Here is a 25,536-nt window from a genome sequence, read left to right as displayed (position 1 = left end):
AAGTATGCAATCATATATTTATACAAAACAAGTGATTTTTGAATTGCATTGTGCATTCTTGAGAAAGTGCATACAATCATATATTTATACAAAAAATGCACAACTACCTTTTGAAGAGTTCATTAAAATAATTGACACCTTATCTCTATTAAATTTGACCTGATATAGATGACAAAAAATGTTGGCAGAATAAGAAATCTAGCAAGCAAGCTCATAAGCACAATCTAACAGAGACCTCTGTACATATTGTACTCAAATTTGTTACCTTCTCTACCAAAACTTAATATTAACATGGTTCTCATAAGCCACATAAAGCACTTATCAATAATCATGTATATCCTTTGGGTGTAACAATGTGCAACCATATTCCTCTACTAAAAGAGAAAAAAATCACACTTCAGCAATAATTGCAATAATTCACACGTATAGCATGCATGCATTGGTGTATCCAAATGAATCAATATAGTTTCACTATTGCAACAACTTGGATCATCAGAATTTGAATCCCTTTCTGAACTACTGCTGGACTCTTTCTTCTTTGGCAATGAACCATTCTTTAATGCAGCTTGGGGTGGCTTCTTAGATGGAGTTGAAGCTTTTTCTGTGGATTTAAGGTCCTACAAAATTCATAAGATTTTAATGAACCAAATGAAAGTTTATCCAATAAAATATCCACAACTGCATCATTAGTGGTGTAATTATCCATCATCAAACCTAATATCAAGGTTCCATTCGAACAAACAATTCATCAAACACTCAACAAAAACTTCCTTGGTATGTCGATAAGGTACATATAAAAACCTTAACATAATATAATGAAGGCGATTAATTATTGATATTGAAAAAACATGTTAGTAAGAATTGAAAAAAAAAATGACTGACATTTGACAAGTACCTTATGATTCGACTTTGTAAGCTCCAAGAATTATCAATGAAGTGTACAGTGATAGCCATGTATCCCTTCTTTTGATTGGTAGATGTTCACATGTTTGTAGTGATGGCAACTCTACTCTTAATTGTTTCCAACAATTTCATTGTCTTGTCTCGTTCCACATTATAAATTTTGTGAATATCTTTATTCACAATGTTTCGAGTAATTATTTTGAACAAGGGTTGAAAAGTATAAGAATATTTTCTAAACCTATAATGATCAACCATACTAAGAGGATATTCATGTAGAATAATCATCATAGCAAGATCCCTTCTCCCAACATCTTGAACAAATTGCCAATTCTCTATTGTTTTTTTTGCATTCACTGCAACTTTGTTTGTAGCCCAAATATATTGCTTAATATTATTATGCATAAGCTTAGGACATATCTTAATATGATCATGCAAATGAGTAGTTCCAGCCTTGGCACCACCCGTAAGACATTTATGACAATGATTACACTCTGACTTATCCTTTCCATCAATCTTTTTCCTAGTAAAATGTTTTCATACAACTGATGTACTCCAATTAGTTGATTGATCTTCATTATCTTTCATTGAAACATGGTTGTTATCAATTGGTGTTATCGGAGCTTGAGACATACTATGTGAACTTGAAGGTTGAGAAATTAAATTATTGGTTATTGGTTCTTCCTCTTCCATATCAAATTACTGCCCACCAACTTATAGATCTACAAAACATTCACAAAAAATTGACATGCATATAGCAATTTTAGTAAATTTTGCTTCAAAATAAAAATAATAGAATTATGGTAATTCAAAATAAAATAATAAAGCTTTAATTCAGGAAGTCATTCAAGCAAAAATTAAAAAGCGAACAAATTTAATAAAAGAAACATTAGAATAAGAAGATAATGAGAATGTTTCATCAACCACCAAACATTCAGATGGGGAGACCTTACAAGAGCAGGTAGGTTTGCTAGAAGGGTCCTCTAAACTGGAGCTTATGCAAGAGGAGAAGGTTTTATTTCATGACACCTTGCAAGTGGCAGAATAGAGGCAAGAAAACTCTTACTTAGCACCTAAAATAGAGGTTCTAGAGGATCTACAACATGACAATCCAAAACATGAAGTGCCCCAAGAGGTGTCATGCTTCACAATAGCAGCTGAAGAGGGAAGCATACATCACGAAATAGTAGAAGATCGTGAGGAGCAAGTAAAATCTTCAAAACAAGATGCTGGAGAAGAAACTTCTGAAATAATCAAGACAGCTAGAAACACAGAGATAGAAGCCCAAAAAGAAGAAGAAAACAATCTATTAGCAACTCAAGCTTCTATGGATACAAGCTTAAAAATAAATAAAGCTGAAAGAGGAGTCCAAAAAAAGGAACTTAATAGGAAATTATTTAATACCTCTATGACCTTCAAGGCAAGTTAATAGCTAATACAATAGTAGTTAGGAGTTAGGACTCATTTGGCAGAAAGGTTAAATCCTCTCAGACAGGTCTGCAGGAAGTAGTATTACTGCCAGAACAACCCAAGATTGTTCATTCAGGAAGGTACTCTCACCAAACAAAGGGGAAAAAATATGACATGATATTATGTTAGCGTTGAGAAACTCAATATTTGTAAGTCCTAGATTTTCACTTCAGGAAGAAGAGCATTCATGCAGCAATATGCATACTAATGTTGCTTAACTCACAGGGTGACATTAAAAGTGCACAATATTCATATGCCTTATCGATGTTGGATTTGCAGTATTTGGAAGAATTCAAAACCATACCACCCATTGTCTGATGTCATGTTTTATTATAGGTACTCCATAGCAAAACCTACTTTCCCACTAACACTACCAAAGGTGGAAAATAAGCATCCCATTTTAGATGGCCAGTTTTTCTGCCAAGGGGCCAGGGACGAGCTGGACAAAGCAAATTCGACAGAAAACATTTATGTCAAACAACTTTTTGACCAAATCAAAACCTGCTCAGTGCCCAGCAGATTCATCACTAGAATGACAATGAAATCATTGGAACTCTTGAAAGGACCAAGATGATACACTCAAAACTGCAAAAAGTCTCCAGTTGTATGACGAGAAAACAAATGCTAAGAACAAGTCAACATGATCATCATCATCATCCTGCTAACAAAAAGCAAAAACGAAATGCATGAGCAGGTGTTTTGAAGATTATAACTTCAAATAGGGGACTATAGAAAATGTCATACAATGTACACAAATTGTAAGAGCTTCATCAATTTCCTAATCTAAAAGAAAGGAATACATTAACTAACCATTCTGCCTATAACAAAATCCTCAAAAAAATTTATGAGGCCTTAGAGTTAAACCTGGATCACAAGCATGCATATGATGGTATAAAATCTCAATCAACATTATATTCGGAAGGTCCCTGTATTTTTTTGCCATCTAGGAAACAGACGAGCTAGAATGCCAACAATCTAAATCAACATTACATTCGGAAGAGAAAATGAGATTTTTATGCTCTAATGGTTGTAATAACCAAACACATTGCAACTAGATCAAAGGGCTTCTGGCTGCAACTTCTCAGAGATGGTATAAAAGAAGAAGAAAAATACCTTCTCTCTCTCTCTCTCTCTCTCTGGGCGGCGATAGTGAGTCTGACTGATATAGTTTTTGTCTAATAAGATTTAGGGTTAGGGTTAGTAAGATAAGAGTATATATAAACGTGGCTGTTTTGTAATTTTATTTCCATACTTAGGGTAATTTAGTAATATAATTAACAGGGTGGGGCGGAGATGGGGCAGGGCGGGGCGAGGGAAAGTGTAAGTCCATCCCAACCTCCATCCCCGCACGGGGATGAATTTTAACCTTCATCCCTGTTTCATGGCCTTCATCCCCGATCCAAACAGAGCAAGGCAGGGCCCCGCTTTCCCCCGATCCACTGCCATCCCTAGCTGGGAAGAAGCCGGACCACAGAGGCAAGAAGGATGATCGACACAACAATAAAGGTTAGGTGTCGACCCAACACCATTCCGACAAGAGGCATAATTATAAAAAGTACAACAATAATGGCAACAAAGAGCTGGTTGTGACATGTTGGTTATGTGGTGATAGGCATATCACTAGGCAATGTCCAAAGCATCTCGTGAGGGACGATAGACATGTCAATGCAGTGTAGGTAGAGAGTAGTGATGTCGAGATCGTGCAGCCCAGGATGGGAACCATGCAAACAATCAATGCAGTTAGAAGCATGTCGGTTAGCAAAGAACTCATGTATTTGGAAGTCATTACGAATGAGAAGTCTACTATGGTAATGGTAGACTCTGAGGCCATGCATAACTTTATCTTGCAAGAAGAGGCAGAGTGGTTAGGCTTGAAGTTTGGGCGAAAGCAAAGGACCATCAAGATGGTGAACTCTGAGGCCAAGCTAATCCTTTATGAATAAAGGGATGCGGCTATCCAAATTGAAAGTTGGGTCGGCAAAGCCAACTTTTTAGTGGTGTCCCTGAACGACTTCAGAATGATTTTGAGGATGAAATTTTTTCGCAGTCAGAATGTGACGATGCTATCGAAGGTTAACTCATTAACAATCATGGGGCCAAACTCTTCACATACGGTGCAGTGCCTTATTCTTGGAGGCAAGTCTTCAATGATATCAACTATGCAATTAAAGAAGGGTGTCAAGCAAGGGCAACAAACATTCCTAGTCGTCGTGTGCACCGAAGAAGGAAAGGTGGAAGCAACAGTGTCGTCGACCCTTACCTCTCTGTTCGTTGAGTTTCGAGGAGTGATGTCTTCAGAACTGCTAAAGTGTCTGCTATTGAAACGCAAGGTCGGCCACAAGATATAGTTGATCCCTAGAGAAAAGCCTCCTGTTGTGGTCCCTTATTGCATAGGGTGAGTTGAATTGAAGGAGTTGCATAGGCAGCTGGATGAGATGTTGAAGGCAGATATTATTCATAATTCAAAAGCACCTTTGAGCACCCCAGTACTTTTCTAGGTGAAGAATGATAGTTCCAAATAGCTATGTATAGATTATCATGCATTGAACAAGGTCACAGTTAAGAATAAGTATCCGTTGTCACTTATAACGGACTTGCTCAACCAGCTAGGCAGTGTTTGCGTCTTTTCAAAGCTAGACCTACGATCAGGTTATTGGTAGGTGAGGATTGTTGATGGTGATGAGCCTAAGACGACTTGTGTCACTCACTATGGTGCCTATAAATTCTTAGTGATGCTATTCGGGTTGACTAATGTGTCAGCTATATTCATGACGTTGATAAACAAGATCTTCTACCCTTAGACAAGTTTGTGGTAGTCTATCTCAATAACATTATGATTTACAATCACTTGGCCACTTGTTTGAACTCAGTGCACAGTGTTCCTTGGTGTCGGGATGCAACCCAGCACACTTTCGTGTTTTTACTTAGTTTGGGATGTCAATGAATCAAATTTTATCTAACATCCAACCGGATTCCATTTAGTTGCATTTGGTAGGCCAAAAGCATAGCCAATTATAATCGGATGTCAATAAGATCTTGATTTTATGCTACTGAATCTGACAAATATCTGAATTTGATGAATATCCAAATCTGTTTGCATGTAAAAATAGTGGATCTGGTCACTTGCGAACAATGTTTTAGGTGTTGAAGTAGAATGACCTCTATGTCAAGCGAGAAAAGTGTCTTTTCGGCCAAGAGGAGATCAACTTCCTTGGCCACGACGTGGGGTGTGGTTTGCTGCGCATGGACGGACAGAAGATAAAAGCCATCCAAGAATGGAATCCGTAGACAAAGGTGTCAGAGTTGCGATCATTCCTTGGTTTGGCAAACTATTATCGGTGATTCATCGAAAGCTACTCCGTCATTGCTGCACCCCTCACGGATTTGCTGAAGAAGAATCAAGTATGGCTCTCCAACGGAGCCTCCCAAGATGCCTTTGATGGCTTGAAGAAGGCCATGGTGAGGAAACCAATGCTGCAATTGCCAAACCACTCAAGACCCTTTGAAGTTCACACAGATGCTTTAGACTTCGCTATCGGTGGAGTTATTATGTAGGAGGGTCATTCAATTGCTTATGAGAGCCGAAAGTTGAAGGATGCAGAGAGACGTTACGCAATGCACAAACGTTAGATGATGACCATCGTGCACTGCCTCAGAACCTGACGACACTATCTTTTGGGTGCTCAGTTTGTCGTCAATACAGACAACGTCACCACAAGCTATTTTCAGATGCAAAAAAAGTTGACACCCAAGCAAGCTCAATGGCAAATTGTTCTAGCTGAGTTCCACTTCGCTTTAAAGAATAAGGTAGGGAAGACCAACGTTGTTGCTGACACCTTGAGTCACAAGGCAGAACTGACGGCTGTGCAAGCAGAGCCTTTTGAAGTTCACTTAGAGGGTGCATTGCTAGACCGTATCCGCGAAAGAATGCAACAGGACACGACAACGCAACATCTTGTCTCTCTAGCACAAGCGCGAAAGACTCAATGATTTTGACTGCGGGACAACCTCCTCGTGACTAAAGAGAAACACATCTTCGTGTCACGGTGGGAAAGCATTCACCGTGAATTGCTTAAGGAGTGCCATGATACTTTATGGGTCGATCATTCAGGTCAGGACCGAACCTTATCACTCTTTGAGTGCGGTTACTATTGGCCACAAATGAGATATGGTGTGAAGGGCTATGTGCAAACGCACTTTATCTACCAATATGACAAAGGGACCAATCAGAAGACTATCAACCTCATTGAGCCTCTACCTATTCCAGAACGTCCTTGAAAAAATATTTTTATGGACTTCATTGTTATCTTGTCAAAGGTAGATGACTTCAACTCCATCTTGGTGGTGGTGGATCATTTATCTAAATATGCCACCTTCATCCCAGCTTCCAAAGAGTGCCTTGCAAAGAAGATTGCATAGCTGTTCGTCAAGCATGTTGTGAAGCACTGGGGTGTACCAAGAAGCATTATTAGTGATTACGATGCTCTTTTAATGGGTAAATTCTGGCATGAAGTGTTTCGGCTACTCGGCTCCGATCTATTATTTTCAACAAGTTTCTACCCACAGACCGATGGGCAGACAGAGTGCATCAACCGACTATTAGAGCAGTACATTAAGCACTTTATTAGTGTCAACCAGAAGAACTGAGTAAAGTTCTTGGAAGTAGCCAAATTTCGCTACAATATTTAGAGGAGCGAGTCTTCAGACCACAACTCATTTGAGATAGCTATGAAACAACAACCGTTGACCCTACACAAGAAAAGGGAAGGTCATCCTTTGCCTATCAGTTTGTTCGAGATTGGCACGAGTAGACCGAGCTGGCAAAGGTGTTTCTTCATAAAGCGGCTAAGATGATGAAAAAGTGGGCAGACAAGCATCATCGGCCTGCTGAGTTTCATGTTGGAGACCATGTATTAGTGAAACTTTATCCAGATCGCACAAGCATCTTCCATGGACAGCATCGCGTACTGATCTGAAAGTATGAGGGACCATTCACCATCACCAAAAAAGTGGGTAACTTAGCGTACAAGTTGGACCCACCCCCAGGCTTCAAGGTGCACACGGTGTTTCACGTGTGCAACCTGAAACTATTTTGTGCGGATGAGGGGGATCCAAAATGTAGTGTGCCATAATGCGCTCCTATTTTATAGAGGGCCCCAACAACACAACATGCCAAAAAGTGTCTCAGAAAGATCCTTCACCACAAGGTCAACTACTTGGGCAAAGTGAAGTATTTGGTGTAGTAGGAGAAGACAACGAAGCTGACATGGGAGCTAACATTTTGGATGAAGAGCCGCTACCCAGACGAAGATAGGGCCTACCATAAAACAGATGGCGCCGAGGGTGGTGCATGATTTGAAGGGGAGAGCTTCTCTGTGACCTACTTTGTACAGTTATGTCTAGTGTCTGTTTTGCTTTGGTTGAGTCTTGATGTAAAGTGTCAAGTCACTTGTAACTTTCTCCGAGCCACCCTTGTACTTTGGTTCAAGTTGATCAATACCTTAAGGGGTTAACCCGTAAATCTGAACTGTAATATGCCTGTGAGCAAAATTATGAATGAATGCAAATGCGTTAAGCTTTCTTTTGTTCACCCTCGTTGTGATTGCTTTTGAGTGATAGCAATGTATCTTACTCTCTATTCTTTCGCTCTCTTGCACTCTCATTTATCTAAGCTTTTGCAAGCGGCAAGCGAGCGACCAGAAGGCTTGTGGCAGTAAGGAAGGACCATCGTGAAAAAATAGACTCGTAACATGTACAATAACATGATTTTGTTTATTCTTATATTAGCGCAGAGAAACCATCACTATGGTTTGGATGTCCCTCTACGGGTCACCGTGGATTAGAGATAGTGTCTGTAGTAATGGATGCATACTCGGGTATCAAGCTATTGACCTCCTCTAACCTGAATGCCTTAAGCGGACCCACTACCTTTATGTTGGTTGTAATATATATGATTGTTACAAAAACCTCAAGCAAAAAACAACCGAAGAAAACAAAACACAACAAGAACAAACAAATTTACATGAAAAAGCCTCCCCGCAAATCTAAGAGGGAGTAAAAAACCACGACCGTCCAGAGGAAAAAACTATATTGCTCTTTCTCAACAGATACAAGAGAGAAAGAAAAAAAAGAATTTATACAAGACAAGGGCGATAGCCCTAAACCTAAATAAATTGGGTCTGATCCATAAGACACTGGGTCTCAACGGGACCCACGTCGGGGGGGGGGGAGCCTTCAGACCCCCTTACTGCAAGGGCAAAAACTCTGAATCTGGCTCCACAACTCATCAATCTCTCACTTGGAGACTGATACAAAAAAGTTTCTTCATCTATCTTGTCTTCCCAAACTCTTCTCTACATCTCATGAACGACAACCCTCCCTCATGCTCAATGAAGGAGTCCAACTGAGGCAATGCACAACCTAAGTTTCTCAGTGGTCACACCCTTTGTCAACATGTCTGCTGGATTCTTAGCACCAAGGATCTTCTCTAATGACAACATCCCATCATATATCATCTCTCGAATGTAATGATACTTAATTGAAATTGCTTTGTCCTTGAATGAAATACTGGATTCTTTGCAAGGCACAAAGTACTCTGACTGTCACTGAAGAGAACACTTCTGTCATGTTCCTTGCCAATCTCGTTCAAAAAATTCTTCAACCACACCATCTCCTTTCCGGCCTCGAAAATAGCAATATATTCAGCTTCTGTGGTTGAGAGGGCAACACATTTCTGAAGTCTTGACATCCAGCTGATCGTGGTGTTACCAAGTGTAAACACATATCCGAAAGTGCTCTTCCGTTCGTCCACATCTCCACCAAGGTCTGCATCTATAAAACCTAACAAGTTTGCACTTTTCCCACTAAAACAAAGTGTCATACCTGATGTCCCCTTCAGATATCTCAATAGCCACTTCACAACTTCCCAATGCTCTGGTCTGGGATCCGCCATATAATGGCTCACAACTCCCACTGCATGAGCAATGTCTGGTCTGGTGTACATCATGGCATATATGAGACTGCCAATGACTGAGGCATATGGGACCTTAGCCATTTTCTCTCGCTCTTCGTCTATCTTTGGTGACTGCTCCTTCGAGAGTTTGAAATGACTTCCCAGAAGGGTGCTTCTAGGCTTTGCATCTTGAACTCTAAACCTTTCCAACACCTTTTCAATGTATTTTTCCTGTGATAGGTTTAGAGTTCCCTTCTTTCTATCCCGATTGATCCGCATCCCAAGAATCTAGTTTGCTCATTCCAAGTCCTTCATCTCAAACTCTTTTGACAATTGCTTCTTAAGTATGTTTATTTTCTACATGCTAGAACCGACAACAAGCATGTCATCTACATACAAAAGCAAAATAATGTAAGACTCACCAAAGTTCTTGTAGTAACAACAATGGTCTAACTCGAATCTGGTGAACCCACAGTTACACATGAAGGTGTCAAACTTCTTATACCATTGCTTAGGGGCTTGTTTTAGGCTATATAAACTCTTCTTTAGTTTACACATATAAACTCTTCTTATACCAAGTCTTCTTTCTTTGGAGCCTTGAACCCTTCTGACTGCACCATATAGATTTTCTCCTCCAAGTCTCCAAGGAGAAAAGCGGTTTTCACATCCAACTGCTCTAGGTACAAGTTTTCTGCAGCCACAATACCAAGAATTGTCCTGATGGTAGTCAACTTCACCATGGGAAAGAATATCTCAATGTAGTCAATCACCTTCTTTTGCAAGAATCCCTTGACTACCAATCTTGCCTTGTATCTCTTGTTGCCATTAAGCCCATCTTTCACTTTGTACACCCATTTGTTCAACAATGATTTCTTCCCCTTCGGTAATTTGGTTAGCACCCAAGTCTCATTCTTTTGCAAAGACTTGATTTCATCTTGCATTGCTAACTCTCACTTAATTGAATCTTTTACCTTTATTACCTCAGAAAAATGTTCTGGCTCCCCAGAGTCAGTCAACAGTAAATAGTGTAAAGATGAGGAATACCGAATCAAAGGTTTAGGTACCCTAACAGATCTCCTCAACTTAGGTGCAAAAGTGGCTGACTCTATGTTAGAGTCTACCTCGACTGTCTTAGAATTCTCAACAGGGGTATTTGTTGAGATTTTCTCTAAGTCAATCTCTCTCATCATATCTTTCTATTTTCCTGTCCCATCTGATTCTACACTGGACCTATCTTTGCAAAACACATTCTCATTAAATGTTACATCATTAGTTCTTATTACTTTCTGGTTTTGTTTATCCCAGAAATGATAACCAAAGTCATTAGAATCATATCCAATGAAATAACATTTTTGGGCCTTAGCATTTAGCTTATCCCTATTCTCAGAATCAATGTGTACATAAAAAACACAAAAAAAATTCTTAAATGAGATAGTTTTACCTTCTTTCCTGTCCATTCTTCTTCTGATAGTTTCAGATCCAACGAAACTGAGGGACCTCGGTTGATCAGATAGGTTACAGTATTGATAGCATCTGCCCATAATGTCTTGGGTAAACTTGTGTGCAGTCTCATGCTCTTCACACACTCATTAAGAGTTCTATTCATCCTCTCAACAACTTCATTCTGTTGTGGTTGGTTCAAAACAGTTTGACTCATTATAATTCATTTTTTTGCATAAAATGTTTTGAACTCTGCACTGTCATACTCCCCTCCATTGTCAGACCGTAGGCCCTTCACTTTCAGTTTGGTCTCATTTTCCACTTCTTAAAAGTGGTAGAAATATCAGATTTATTCTTAAAAAAATAAACCCATACCTTTCTGGTGGAATCATCAATGAAGGTCATATAATATCGTGAGTTTCCAAGGGAACAAACATGGGCTGGTTCTCAAACATCAGTGTGCATCAACTTCAATTTTTCTGCCCTCAGTTCTCTTCTGATCTTCGAGAAACTAATCCGTTTCAGTTTTCCTAACACGCAATCCTCACAGAAACCAGTGTGTACTGACTTCAAATATGACAGTAGTCCCTTTGATGCTAACAACTTCATCCCTTTCTCGCTCATGTGCCTGAGTCATTGAAGCAACAATATCTCGGTTGTTATTAGTGATGTACAGGGTCCCCAATTTTCTTCCCTATGCAACAACCAAGATTTCTTTCACAAATTTCCAAGAACCATGTCCAAATACCATTTTATACCCGACACTATCTAACTGACCTATTGAAATCAGATTTCTCTTTAGGTAGGGTATATAATTAACATTATGCAACGTCCATTTGGACCCACTAGCAGTTCTAATATATATGTCACCCCTCCTCGTGATATCTAACTGCTCATCATCGACTAGATAAACCTTACTGAGCTTTTCGGCCATAAAATTATGCATAAGCTCTTTGCACGTAGTGGAGTGAAAAGAGGCGCCTGAGTCTAGGATCCATGACTCAATCTGACTATCCACGCTCAAGATAAGAGCATCCTCAAAACATGTAGTTTCTTCAACTTTCGCATTCACAGACTGATTGTTGTCCTGGTTCCTCTTCTTCTTAGGGGCTTTGCAATCCCACTTTAGATGACCCTTCTTAACAAAGTTCCAACACACAATGTCACCACGAGGTCTCGACTTACTCCTTCCCTTCGACCTTGACTTGCCACAGTTTGAACTCTGGCCCCGTTGGAAGATCCTCCCTCTGCCTTTGAAACTCAAAGTAGGGCCTGAGGATTCTCCTGACTCCTTTCTCTGAATATCCTCACTGAGAATCATATATCGGATTTCCAAAAGTTTCAACTTCTTTTGGCCAGACAAACTGCTCACCGCAGTTACCGTCGCACTCCAACTCTCGAGTAAAGAGGAGAGTAGAATGAGAGTTTTTACCTTATCATCAAAATCGATGCTCAGCGAACTCAACTGACTCGTGATGGTGTTGAACTCATTGATATGATCGGTCACAAAAGCACCCTTAGTCATCTTCAGATTGAACAACCGCCGCATCAGATACACTTTGTTAGAGGCAGATGGCTTCTCGTATATGTTTGACAGGGTTGCCATCAAACCTGTTGTTGTTCTCTCATTTGCAATGTTAAACGCAACATTACGAGACAATGTGAGGCGAATCACACCTAGGGCTTACCGATCCAACTTACATTCATCTTCTTCCATCATTTTTGGTTTCTTTCCCGATAGGGGCTGATATAGTTTCTTATGATACAACAGATCCTCGATCTGCATCTTTCAGAAACTGAAATCATTGTCGTCGAATCGATCGATCTTTATAGTTCCCTCTTCTATTCTTGCTCTTATGAATTTCTCTCTGTTTTTGTGAGATTGCAGTACGGTCGATATTCACGTACTCACAGACCACTTCGACTCAAAGTCACAGAATGACAGAAATTTATGTTCTACTGCGCGCCGAGGAGTGTTTCTCACAAGAAAAAAAATTGATCATTGCTCTGATACCAGTTGTTACAAAAACCACAAGCAAGAAACAACCGAAGAAAACAAAATACAGCAAGAACACACATATTTACGTAAAAAAACCTTTCCTCAAATCCAATAGAAAGTAAAAAACCACAGCCGCTCAGAGAAAAAAACTTTATTGCTCTTTCTCGACAGATACAAGAGAGAAAGAAAAAAAAAATTATACAAGACAAGGGTGACAACCCTAAACCTAAACAAATCGGATCTGATCCATAAGACACCAGGTCTCATACATAAGCCCAAGAAAAAAAAAATTCTGCCCCCCCCCCCCCCCTCCTTACTGCGAGGGCAAAACCTCTGAATCAGCCTCAACTCATCAATGATGTCACTCAGCTGCTTTGGTAGGAGGAGGGGCAGCATACACTGCAACCTGACCCCCTCTTTAATAAGTAATCTTGTAAGGTCAGTACCTGCAATTCGATCCATGATACGCACTCTTTCTCGTCCTTCACCATCTATTGTTGCTTAGATGTACGCTTTCCCCATTATTTGTCCATGAATGTACTAAGCTTGTTTTTGAAAATACATTGTTAGGTACTTTGCCAAGTACTCAACCCAGGCCTCGTCCAGTACTCTGGTGTATTACTTAGCGAAGTACTCGGCCCACTGTACCCTGGGGCCCACTATTCCCCAGACGATGATCAGCTAGAAGGGGGGTCTGCCACTGGCTGATCACCATTCCGAAGGGCAGTGGGCCCAAGCCCAAGCTATGTGGCACCAATGTTGTCAGAATCGGTATGACCCTGAACGGAATCGTGCTGAATCGGCCTTTTTTTGTTTTTTTGAAAGAAGAATCGGGGCAAAAACCTTTGTTCCCCAGAATCTTTGGTCATGAGACTGTGGAGGGATTGTTGAGAGTGTTGGTGAAGGTGTCACTGGCGTTAAACCTGGTGACCATGTGCTCCCTGTCTTCACCGGGAATGTGTGGAATGTGCTCACTGTATGTCTGAAGAGAGCAACATGTGTGGTCTTCTTAGGATCAACACAGACAGGGGAGTGATGCTTGCTGATGGGCAATCAACATTCTCTATTAAGGGACAACCCATCTATCATTTTGTGGGTATCTCCACTTTCAGTCAATCGGCCAATTGTTAAGCAGCATATGACATGTCAATAAAATATTAAAGTAATTAATTAATAATTAAAATATTTAAACCTTTTTTTAATACATAAAAAAAAGCTGAATCAGCTCGTTGTGAATTAATCTTTGGCGGCTACGACATGGATCGCTCGATTCGCAATAATACTGACGACAGTGTGTGGCACCACGCAATGGGGAGATTGCTAACTGCTCGGCCTGAGTACATTGCTAAGTACTCAACTGGCTTGATTTGAGCAACATGGATTTTTCTCTAGGTTTTCTCGCTGGATGTGAATTTACTGGCCTACCTAGTGAAGTCTGCAGGTCATTTTTGAAAATTGAATGTGCATCCCCAGTATTTTTAATCTATCTGCATCCGCAGCTGAATCGGGTAGATTGTTTGTTATGGCATATGCAACCAAAAATTTGCACTTTCCTGCTTTGTCAATTTTCAAATTGAATGATTGAACTACACAGCCATCAAATCCCCAGTATTCTGCAGACCACTTGTTCAGGAATCATATACTTGTCTTCAGAAAACAGGCATCTACTGTGAATTAATTATCAGCTTGAAAATGGCAAAAGTCAACCAAACTATGGCTACAAATGCTTTACGCAGCTTTCTTGTGGACATCCCCGTTTACTGTTCCATCTGTCTGCTTTTTATAGCTTGGCACTTAGCTAACGATCAGTACTAGCGTTACAAAACTTTAGTGTTTAAATGACACTTAGTTCTGGAAGCAGATCAGGTCATGCTGAACATGAGCCTTTTGCTCATGCCAACATCGTGGCCGTCTGTTTGCATTTTGGATGAATGCCACGTAGAAAAAGCTCATGTTCAGCATGACCTGATCTGCTTCCCTAAATTCTATATTTGTATTTTTTTTAAAGGAAGTTCTAAATTATATATTGTCAAACACATTTCACAATGCACAAGATCTATAGTATTTCCTGGTTCTATATTGTCAAACACAATGGATTCAAGAGAATATCATTCTTTGGTTTGCCTTTATAGCCTCATACTTTTACAAGTTGTTGGGTTTATTTATTCGGCACAGGGCTTCAGGTTGACGCCCACCAGGAAATACTATACATCTTGGGGCATTGTGAAATGTGTCGTCATGAGCATTTTTCTTGCCCTAGCAAATATTGTTTATAAGGCAATTTGCTTTGCTCTAGGAGAGCTCAGATCATTGTTGCGGTTCCATGTTCCTTTAGCTGCAACATGTGGGGAATAGCAGTTGCTTGAAGATGGAACAAGACACTTGGCATAATCATGGCTACAAATATGTTGGATGGTGAACCAGTTGGAGCTTGACTGACTTGATGTACTCCTGAGACCCTTTGTTTTTCCTCAGAGAAACAGCCCTAGGTGCATAGACCTAGCCGTGCTGGCTCAGCCTGCCATACTTAAGGTCACTGTTCTGTCAGCATAAAATTCCGAGGGCTTAACCCTTGACCCCAGGGAGTAGCCAAGCTCCAGCTTACGTAGGGGGTGACACCCATGGGATTTGAACCTAGGCTATCGGTCAAACGGCCTAGGCCTCATCCCACTACGCCACCCTGGGACAATGGTGAAGTTGGTTAGAATAGATTGAATGAATTGACCCACATTGGAATTGGTCGTCAGGACAACATGGTAGTTTGGAGACAACTAGATGTGCCACAACCAAATCACATGACTGCATTTTGAGTAGGGCCTGCATTCTTTTACTGTGGGGCCCACGGAATGCTGTCATGTGAGTGGCTGAGGGCACATAAGGGATCACTTAAGAGATCACCTAGATCCTCAATGTTCTGTTACATGCAAGCAAGGTTTCTAACTGTGGAATCTGGCTGCAAGAGCAACTTCAGCAGTATAGAGTGCAACTCTGTTTTCTACAATTATGCTAGTCACACTAGACCTAAAAGATCAAGGCACTTTAGTCTTCTATATACTGCAGAGGGGTCTGTCTCGTGACGCTACTCTCTCCCTTGATTGCCAAATATATATGTTTTTGCGTTACAAAACCAATGCACAGACATTGTGTTGGGATTTCCTCAGCAAGGGAAAATTGTCGTGATAAATTAAAAAATTTAAGGAAAATCTTGGAATTAAAACTATAAGCAAACATAAGATTTAAAAAACAAATATATAGTTTTATGACGAGATAAAAAACAAATATATAGAAACATGAAAACTTTGAAACTATTAAAAATTAGAAGTGTTATTGTGTTAATGTAAAGATTTTGTCACGGCAAAGTTGTGATACTATATTTTCCTGTAAAAAATCATGTTTTAACTTTTTTTCCTTTCAGAATACTGTGCTTCTATACTGAACTTTCTGAAATTAGATCACATGGAACAACACCAAAACTTCTGCATTAGAAAGTACTCTAGTAGCTTTCGAGAGCAGTTATGGTCAGCTATATTCAATCCCCACCACACACCTCACTTAATTGGGATATGTGGGATTGAGGCCCACACCCACATTCATGAACTTAGGTGTGTGGTTGGATATAACCAGTGATTAGGTTATATACAATACGACAGGAACTGCTCTCAGTAGCTTTCTTCTATCCTAACGCGCGTTCCTTGCTTTCAAATATGATTGGGTGCGCAAAAAATATTAATTGTTTATTTCAAACTCACAACACGTCTCCCCATTCAACGTCCCGCACTTCACTGCCAACAATTGGTAATCGAGCATACCACTTAATTATTAGGTGCGAGACAGTGAGAGCTCATTCTTTTTGGCTCCAGTCCAAGCCATCCTGCATCAGATTCAGACCACAACCTGTCTCTGATGTACAGAGTGTACCACTCGATTCCATTCGTCTTGGTTGAAGCCACAGCTGTATTGAATACACTTTTAGTCTTTGTACGTTGTAAAATACAATAGCCTATCATTTCATGCTTTTGTCTGCAATTGCACTCGCACCTTGGTCATGGTGGTGCCGTGATTAAGCACTTGGGGGCAACTCCATGGGACCCACGTGCCTCCCAAAAGCTCAGCACCCTTCCCAAACACAAACACAGCAAAATGGGCGTCATGTCTCTGTTGGAAAAAGTCCGACTACAATAAGAGTGAGCCCTCATCATCATGGGTAGGACATAAATGAGAAAGAAAACTAGAAAAATAAACAATACCAAAAAAAAGTATGGCGAGTAGTGAGTGAGATTATTATTAAAGGCGTGCCGGGTTTGCTTTTTTGCTTCCTTTCAATTTGCCGTAGTGGTAATGCCTGCACTGTATGGCCTGTTTGGCTTACACCATGTTTTGGCTTTATCTTCTCTTGTCTCCAAGAAATAGGTATTAGAGATATTGGATCCAGATCCGCAGACCATGTCCACATCATTCAATGGCCATGATAAAGAGGGACTCAATGAGAAGATGTTGGGAGAGTTGTCATCTCCTTCGAAAAATAGGATTCTTGCTAACTTCATAATTAAGCAAGCTTTATGTAAAGAGAGTTCTACATGTAAAGAAGTTCTATGTAAATCCTTACAAGAATCTTTTCTTAATAAGGATTGGGAAAGAGATGTGCTTGGCTGATTTATTTAGTGCCGACAACTCCTCTCTCTGAATAAGCAAAAAGAGAGGGGGAGCGTGGACGTAGTTTTCAAGAGGAACTGAACCACGTAAATCCATGCTCCTTGTGTATGTTTGATTAAACAAAAAATTATTTTGGTATTAGAGCACGCTGCCCCACGACTTAGGTGCGTCTGGTCCTGGTTTGGTGAGTTGAGACTCGTTGTAGAAGTCAGTTCATCTGTCGGTTTTTTGGTTTTGGTTGGATTGTCTATTCAGGTATGGCCTCATTGTCTTCAAGTAGCATGTCATTAGTCCCTGCCATTGCAGTGTGGTGGAATGCATTCTCGAGTCTTATATTTACCAAGGTCGACAAAAAAATTATATGTTATGCCGTTCACAAGTTGGAATCAGTGATATATAGTCAATACTTAATAAAATATGTTAATGGTTCAAGTTCTACTCCTGTGCATTATCTGCAAGGTGCAAAGAAAGGTGAAGGGTTTACCATTAACCCAGAGTTTTTAGTATGAAAACGTTCATACCAGCTTGCATTAAGCTGAGTTGAGGCCACAGTGACTGAAGGTATCCCCACTCAAATTATATGTGTTCCCACTATTAGAGAAGCTTGAGTTGCTTTAGAAAGAGCATATGCCTCTCAATCGAGTTTTCAGATCATGCAATTGAAGAAGGAACATCAGGATGCGAGTAAAGGTGATGAGAACATGGTTGATTACTTGAATCATATGAAATATTTAGCTGATTCATTGAGCAGATTAGTGAACCTATCTAAAATTCTGATTTGGTGCAATACACTCTTAATGGGCCCACAAATGAGTATAGCTTTGTAATTGTGACCACTGTTACCACTTTAAACAAGCTCCCTACTTTCTTTGAGATATACCATATGCTAATCAAATAGGAAAGGCGTGTTCAGTTCATAAAACAGAAAATGCGACTACTGCTTTCTTTACTCTATCAGGAAGAGGTGGAGGCAGTGGTGGTTTCAACCGAGGAAGTCATGGAAGCCATGGAAGAGGCATAAATTCAGGTTGTGGTTTCCAGTTTAATGCAAGAAACTTAAACCAAGACAATAATGGTTCAATGTCCAAATCTAATACCCAGTCAAGCAATCAAGGTGTGACCTGTCAATTTTGTAGACAGAAGAATCATACAACCTAATCATGTTGGGATATCCGTAAAGCTTTCGTGGCAGCATTAACTTGAGTAACTCTGGTGACGCCAATTAGTACACAGACGCGGCTGTTACACATCACATGCTCCTAACGAAGAGAATATGGTGAAGAAGACAAAAGTCAAAGGTTACCTGAGTGTTATGTTGGGTAATGGTGGTAATCTCCTTATGATGAATAATGTAATATTTTTCTTACCTCCAACAATGCGTTATTCTTTTTGAAAAATGTTTTACATGTTCCAACTATTAAGAACTTCACAAAAGATAATGATTGTTCTATATAATTTCACCCATCTGGATTTTGTGTAAAGGATCTTAGGAAGGGAACTATACTCTTAGAGGGGCGCAATAAAGGTGGACTCTATGGGTCGCCAACTGGAGGTGTGAGTCAATCAGTTGAAGAAACTTGAATGGCGCAGAGATAAGGGCTCGACAAAAATTAGGCATTGCAGATTAGGGCATCTTAACCAGACAGTTTTGGATTTTTTACATAAAAACAATTCATTATATTTTTGTGATAGGGTTTTGCCTAGTTTATGTTCTTGTGTGGTTGGCAAGGCACATAAATTGCCTTTTGAGAAGTCAGACGTTCACGCATCTTATCTATTTGGGATTGTTTATGCTAATTTATAGAGGCCTTCCTCAGTTTTGTCTAGAAAACGATATCATTATTATTTGCTGATAGTTGAAGATTTCTCTTGTTTTGCAATTGGTTATTCCCCTTGGTAAGAAAATATAATACCTTTAGTTATTTTGAAAATTTTTAAAATATAGTAGAAAGCAGTTTCAACGTGTTATTAAGACATTTCACAATGACGGTGGTGGTGAGTTCATGAATAATGTTTTCAAAAAAAGTTCTAAATGATTTTGGGATCAAAGGGCGGGTGTCGTGTCCTCACACACCCCAACCAAACAGGTAGAGAAAGCACAATGTTGTTGAGTCTAGACTTAGTATGACATATGTTTTTCTTCTTTTGAGATTTTGGGTATGTTTTTTGTACTGCTGTGCATCTTATTAATAGGTTGCTGACTCCCAATCTTAGACACAAAACTCCTTAGTTACTGCTTTTTGGTCAGACACTTAACTTTGAATACATGAGAGTCTTTGGCTGCACATGCCACTAGTACCCTATAATCCTACCAAGTTTCCGCCTAAAGTATGTGTCTTTCGGGCGTATGAAATCAATTATAAGGGATATTTGTATTTTGATTCAATTACAAACAAAGTTTTTATATCTAGACCGGTTGTGTTTGATGAAAAAAATTACTTGTATACCAAAACAAGTTCAGATGTTATTAATTCAAAGGTCACTCAATGGCTTAAAAGTTACAGGGGACAAACAAGTTCAAGTGTTAACTGGTCAGGGGTTCCAATCAATGTTAGCTCGCCTGCATCATAGACTGTAAAACCACCCGTCGTCGAGTGAGGGAGGTGCAAAAAAAAAAGGATAAGGGGAGGACAATTTCCCCATTTGCGGAACTGCCTTCCCCATTTCATCACAGGAGGGGATGAGGATAAACCTTAACTCCCACAATCGACAGTTGGGGTGAGGTTTATCCTCACCCACCATGAGGTCTCTATAAAAAGCCTTCACAGTGAGCCCTCCACCCCATCGATGCACAAAAAGCGAAAGAAAACATGAGAAGGCAAACAAAACAAATGAGAAATAGTTGAAGAGAGAGGGGGAGAGGCTTACTGGAACCGACGACGATGATACCATAGGTACACCGACCTTTTTTTCTCCTTTATTTTTTTGGTCAATCAGAAGGCTGACAACCATGGTTGCTAGCTAGTTGCAGAACAAAAAAAATAAATAGACAACAAGCCATCAACCATGGCTGCCGGCCTTGTTGCAGAGAGAGAGGGGGCTGACTCTGGCTGCCGACCCCTCCACAATAGAGGGGGGAAAAATTGAAAGGGGTTGTGCCCCTTTCGCCCTTTGTTAATGACCAACTTAGGTCGATCTGTGTGCGACCCACCTAGTCCGAACCAAGTAAAAAAATTGGTTGTACCAGTCCAGACCAAATCGATCAAAACCAAATTGGTCTCACTCGGTCGTACTGAATCAGACTGACTCAGTTAGATTGAACTAGTTTGAGTGTGAACCAGACCGATTCAGGTTTGACTGGGTCTCGATTCTCTATTTGGATCTAGTTTGATCTGGACCAGACCGAAACTGTGTCCAGTTTGATCCAGTCAGTCTGGACTGATCTAAATTAAACTGGATCCAGACAAATTTGAAATCTAGATCTAGATCATAACTAAATCTAGTTCGGGTCAGTGTTGGATCTATATCAAAACTGGATCCGGTTTGGATACGGGTTGGATCTAGATCAAAACTGGATCTAGTTTGGATCAAAGTTGGATTTGGATTCAACTAGATGGATCAGTTCTGGATCTAGATTAAGACTGAGTTTGGATTCAGTCTGGCAGTTTTGGATCCAGGTTACTTGATCCAGTTTGTGATTAGTTATGAATTTTGAGAATCCAATTGAGTTTTTATACTAAACCCAGATGGGTCAAAACTAGGTTAAGTAAACTGAGTACTCTAAATGCAGAGCAAACATATTTTGATCTAGGATGAGTGTACCCAGATGGGTCGAGACTATGTTGAAATTATCAAATTATCCTTGTGTGTACCTAATACCGGATTAAGTAAAATGGTCATAACTTTTCACTTTGAACTCAGAATTAAGTGAGGTTTGATGTGTTGGACTCATATCATAGAAAAAACTCTCCTTTTCCTCTGGTTCTAGTCAAATTAGTGGCACAAAAAAACAAGGTCTAATAAGTCAACTTGAAAGGGATATTTTGATAATTTTATCAAAATATAAAGAAGGTATTTGTATTAATATGAACATGCTTGTATGATGATCAGATTCTGTTGTTAGAACCTCTTGAGATTCGATTGTGACCAGATTACAACATTCGTATAGGATGTAAGGGATATTATAAGTAATCTTAGTTGTGAACAAACCATATTATGTTGCATGTTATTATTGATGTTGCATAGTAGCATGTTTATAAATGTAACTCTTGAGTGTGAACATGGTATACATAAAATAAGCATGCATGAGATTATTGCAATGAGATGATTATATGCACATATTAGTCATAATATATCATGCATATTAGAAAGATATTATTTTTGTGATAGCATATCTATGTTGTAATATGTGAATAACTTATATTGTGATGAGATTGCGATTAGATTTGAGTCATTTTATTCTAGTCATGTAATGTGAATTCTATATTAAGATTAACATGCATAACTCCTTAAATCTTGGAAGTGGTGACATATGAAAAGTGCTACCTGATTCGCAGCCAGAGTGTAGCCATGCACCATGAAGAGTGGGTCGCTGGTGATTTAATGACATAGAGACTTTACCTCATTGCATGCTTAATATGATACAAGGTGTGAACCCTAATGTCATTCTAAGATTGAGAGTGAGATCCATCGTGATTATTTCACGATATCACTCATAGGAGAATAAGTGAAACACGAGCTTGAGAATAAGGTTTAATGTAATAAACTTAAAATATGATTGAGGATTATATTCACACAGTATTTGAGACTTTAGACAACCATGAATGGTTGAAAGCTATTATGGTTAGGATATAGCATAAACCATGTCGATATTGAGTTTATGTCGAACCTTCTGGTTAGCTTCCAGTGGGATCTTCTTTGTTGTTTCAGTGCAGTGCCTGGTGATCCGAGGATCACTAGGAGTGTATGATTCATAGTCTGACCAACATTGTAGAATTAAAGTGTTCTACGTGGGTTGCTACGCCCATAGATGACTATGACCGGTATAGCCAACCTAGTGTTATAGTTTGGTGTGAATGAATATTTGATTGAGAGAGTTTGGGGGGGGGGGGGAGAAATTAAAAAAACATACAAAACTTGTATAGTGTGACAAAAACTAAACTCAAACTAGGGGCTTAGAGCTCACTATATTTGTAAGTTAAAGTCTTTATTTGCTTATAAATATTCTTTATTGAGTTATATGCTTACTCCCTATATAATTATAACTATAGGTTTCACACAAACTAGCGCAGGCAAGACGTGATCGATTACTTTGACTTTGCAAAAGAGTACTTGTTAGTTTACTTTATTATTATTGAATATTTATGTAATTATTATTTTCACATGTTATGAATGATAAACTTTGTGAAAGAAATTAAGTTATTAGAAAAAAAAATTAGTCATGTTTTCTCTATGTGAACTTTGTATGCTTTCCCTCTGAAAAATAATACCAGTCAGACTTGGATTGTCGAGGTCCCATATCAGGGTGTTACCGATTCATACTATCATAAAAGAGATCCCAAATGCTGAAATAGATCTTAAGACGAGTCATATTCCCAATCAAGTTGATGAGACACAACACCTTGATGTGAGTCCTATTTAAGGCACACATGATGTCATGTCCAACCCTACTATTGAGCCTATTTCAAAGTCTGTCAGGGATACAATTTGTTATTGACATAACACCTTCTATTGATAGTCAGCCTCTGCCTTTGAGAATGCACCTCATGATTACAATCCTAGGATGGTACATTGAAACCCAAAACTTTTCTCATTGCTAAGTACCCAATAAGTGTTGCTTTAATTAGTGAATTGACACAAGAGGTAGAACCAAGAGATTTTGCACATGCTTGTCAAGACACTAAATAGGAGAAGGCAATGATGGAATAATAAGTATCTCTTATCCATGATGACACTTGGACACTTGTGCCTCCTAGTTCAGCTCAAAACTTGGTCGAGTGTAAGTGGATATATAAAATCAAGAAACATGTTGATGGGTCTATTGTATTATATAAGGCTAGACTTGTGAAAAAATGATACAATCAACAATAAGGTATTGATAAATTAATTTGATATTTACAATCTTGTTATCAAATTGTAAGAACAATTCCATCTATTGTTGTGAGTTATGAATGTGTGTTATATCAATTAGATGCAAATAATATTTTTCTGCGTGGTTCCTTTACGAAGAAGTATTTATGGTTCAACCTAAAGGGTTTCAAAGGAGTTTCTAAACCATGTGTGCAAGTTACACCATGCTTTGTATGGATTGAAATGGGGTCCAAGAGCCATGTTTGTCGGCCTAAATGTTAATTAATCCAACTGAGTTTTGTTGACTCTAGAGCAAACAATTCACTCTTTGTTAAAGCATCACAAGGAAATATTATGTGTGTTTTTATGTATGTTGATGATATTATAATTATTGATGATTCAAGGCTTGAATCGAAGCATTGTCGGTGCCCTTCAGTATATTACCTTCACACGACCATGTGTGAAATATATCTATTCTAAGGATCAACTAGCAGATGTTTTGAAGAAGGCACTTCGAGCACCTCGACATCATTTTCTTTGTAGCAAATTGATGTAAATCGAGAAGGCCCAATTTATGAAAAAATTTACACTATGCTACTCTTACGCTAAAAAATCGAGAAAAGTAGAGAAATACGAAAAACTCAAGAAAATTGTTGAAAATAAATAGAAAATTAAAATAATTGAAAACTAAAAAGAAATACTAAAATTTATCTCATCTTCAAACTCTGAATTATACGTAGAACTCATATCCTTTTATAGATGAGGTCTCCCAAATTTCAATCCAAGTAAACTATCTAATTTGATAAACTCATAAAAATTAAAACTAATCTTAATTAAAATATGAATCAAGCATAAAGATCCAATATTCATTATAAAATAACCTAAACATGAAAATGATCCAAATGATAAAATATCCAAAAACATCAAAATAGATCCAAATGAATCCTTATGGACCTAAGTCTTGTGCTTCGCTCCTAAGTACATCACAAGTTCAATGTGATTCCAATCCCCTTTAACTTGAGGGGGCCAATTAAAGTACAATATGGATCCAGTAATGATGAGTCGTGCCCTGTTGAGAAGAATAGAAAGTCCTATTAGGAGAAGCTTGACATGCCTAATAGAGATCCCTCTTAAAGAAGTGATGCAAGAGCGGGTCCACATGAAATTCAGGTTCAAGAAATCCATTTGGATCCAACTTTAGTTTAGGTTTTTCTTATATAGATTATGGTTTTATTTTTAGGTAATAAATTTATCATGTATCCAAGTTAGGGTGTTCCCTTGTACTTAAAATCATTGAAACTAAAATAAAAATTATAAAAAATTATAAAAAATAAAATAAATTTTTTTTAAAAGTATTCTTTGAAGCCCGTGTTAGCACGCGACTCAAAGCAGCAAAACTGGCTGCATCAAAATTGCAAGTTCAAAACCCAATAGTACATTGTATAACTGGTGGGGGTCTGTCCAACCCCAGCTTGCCTAAAAAAGACAAAAAATAGAGAGAAACAGATTATTAACATAAAACCAAAGGCTTTATCTCAAGCTTTCACGGGTAACATGTCAATACAAACGCTCTTAATCAGAGCACGTGGGGCCGCAAAATAAAATCACTTATTTTTGCCACTTGGCAGCATTTGTATAGTCTGATAAGATACCGTATCAGTCATGAGGCCAAGGGTAGTACATTTCTCAGCCACAGTGTCAGTGTATATCATGTATCTCATTCATATCCAATCCCCTTAACCCTAGAACCGTATCTTCAACGCGATCTGTAAGATTGCCGTTGCAACATGTCGAGCTTTCTTCTCACACTAATGACATCGACAACCCATAATCTTTTTCTCTCTCTTTTGTGGTATCCGATCTTACAAAATCTTTGATACAGCACAATCCCTCATGTTCCATGAAAAAGCCTAAACACTGCAAGTTTGGACATCCATCAAAGTCACCGGTAGCATACAAAAGCAGGTCTGTCATTGAGAATCTGGCAACAGTAGCACATGAAAGACAAACTGAGACCCAAAATACTTGAAAACTTATCAGTAAAGCATCAGAAAGTCATGTCTCACAGCCCAGGCTCAAGCCCTTCCATTGGTGAGTGCTACCAACAAACGTC

This window comes from Nuphar pumila, chromosome 13 (assembly GCF_984573655.1).
Source record: "Nuphar pumila chromosome 13, dmNupPumi1.hap1.1, whole genome shotgun sequence".
NCBI classification, from domain to species: domain Eukaryota; kingdom Viridiplantae; phylum Streptophyta; class Magnoliopsida; order Nymphaeales; family Nymphaeaceae; genus Nuphar; species Nuphar pumila.
The sequence above is the reverse complement of the archived record's forward strand: the minus strand, read 5'-3'. Positions refer to the sequence as shown.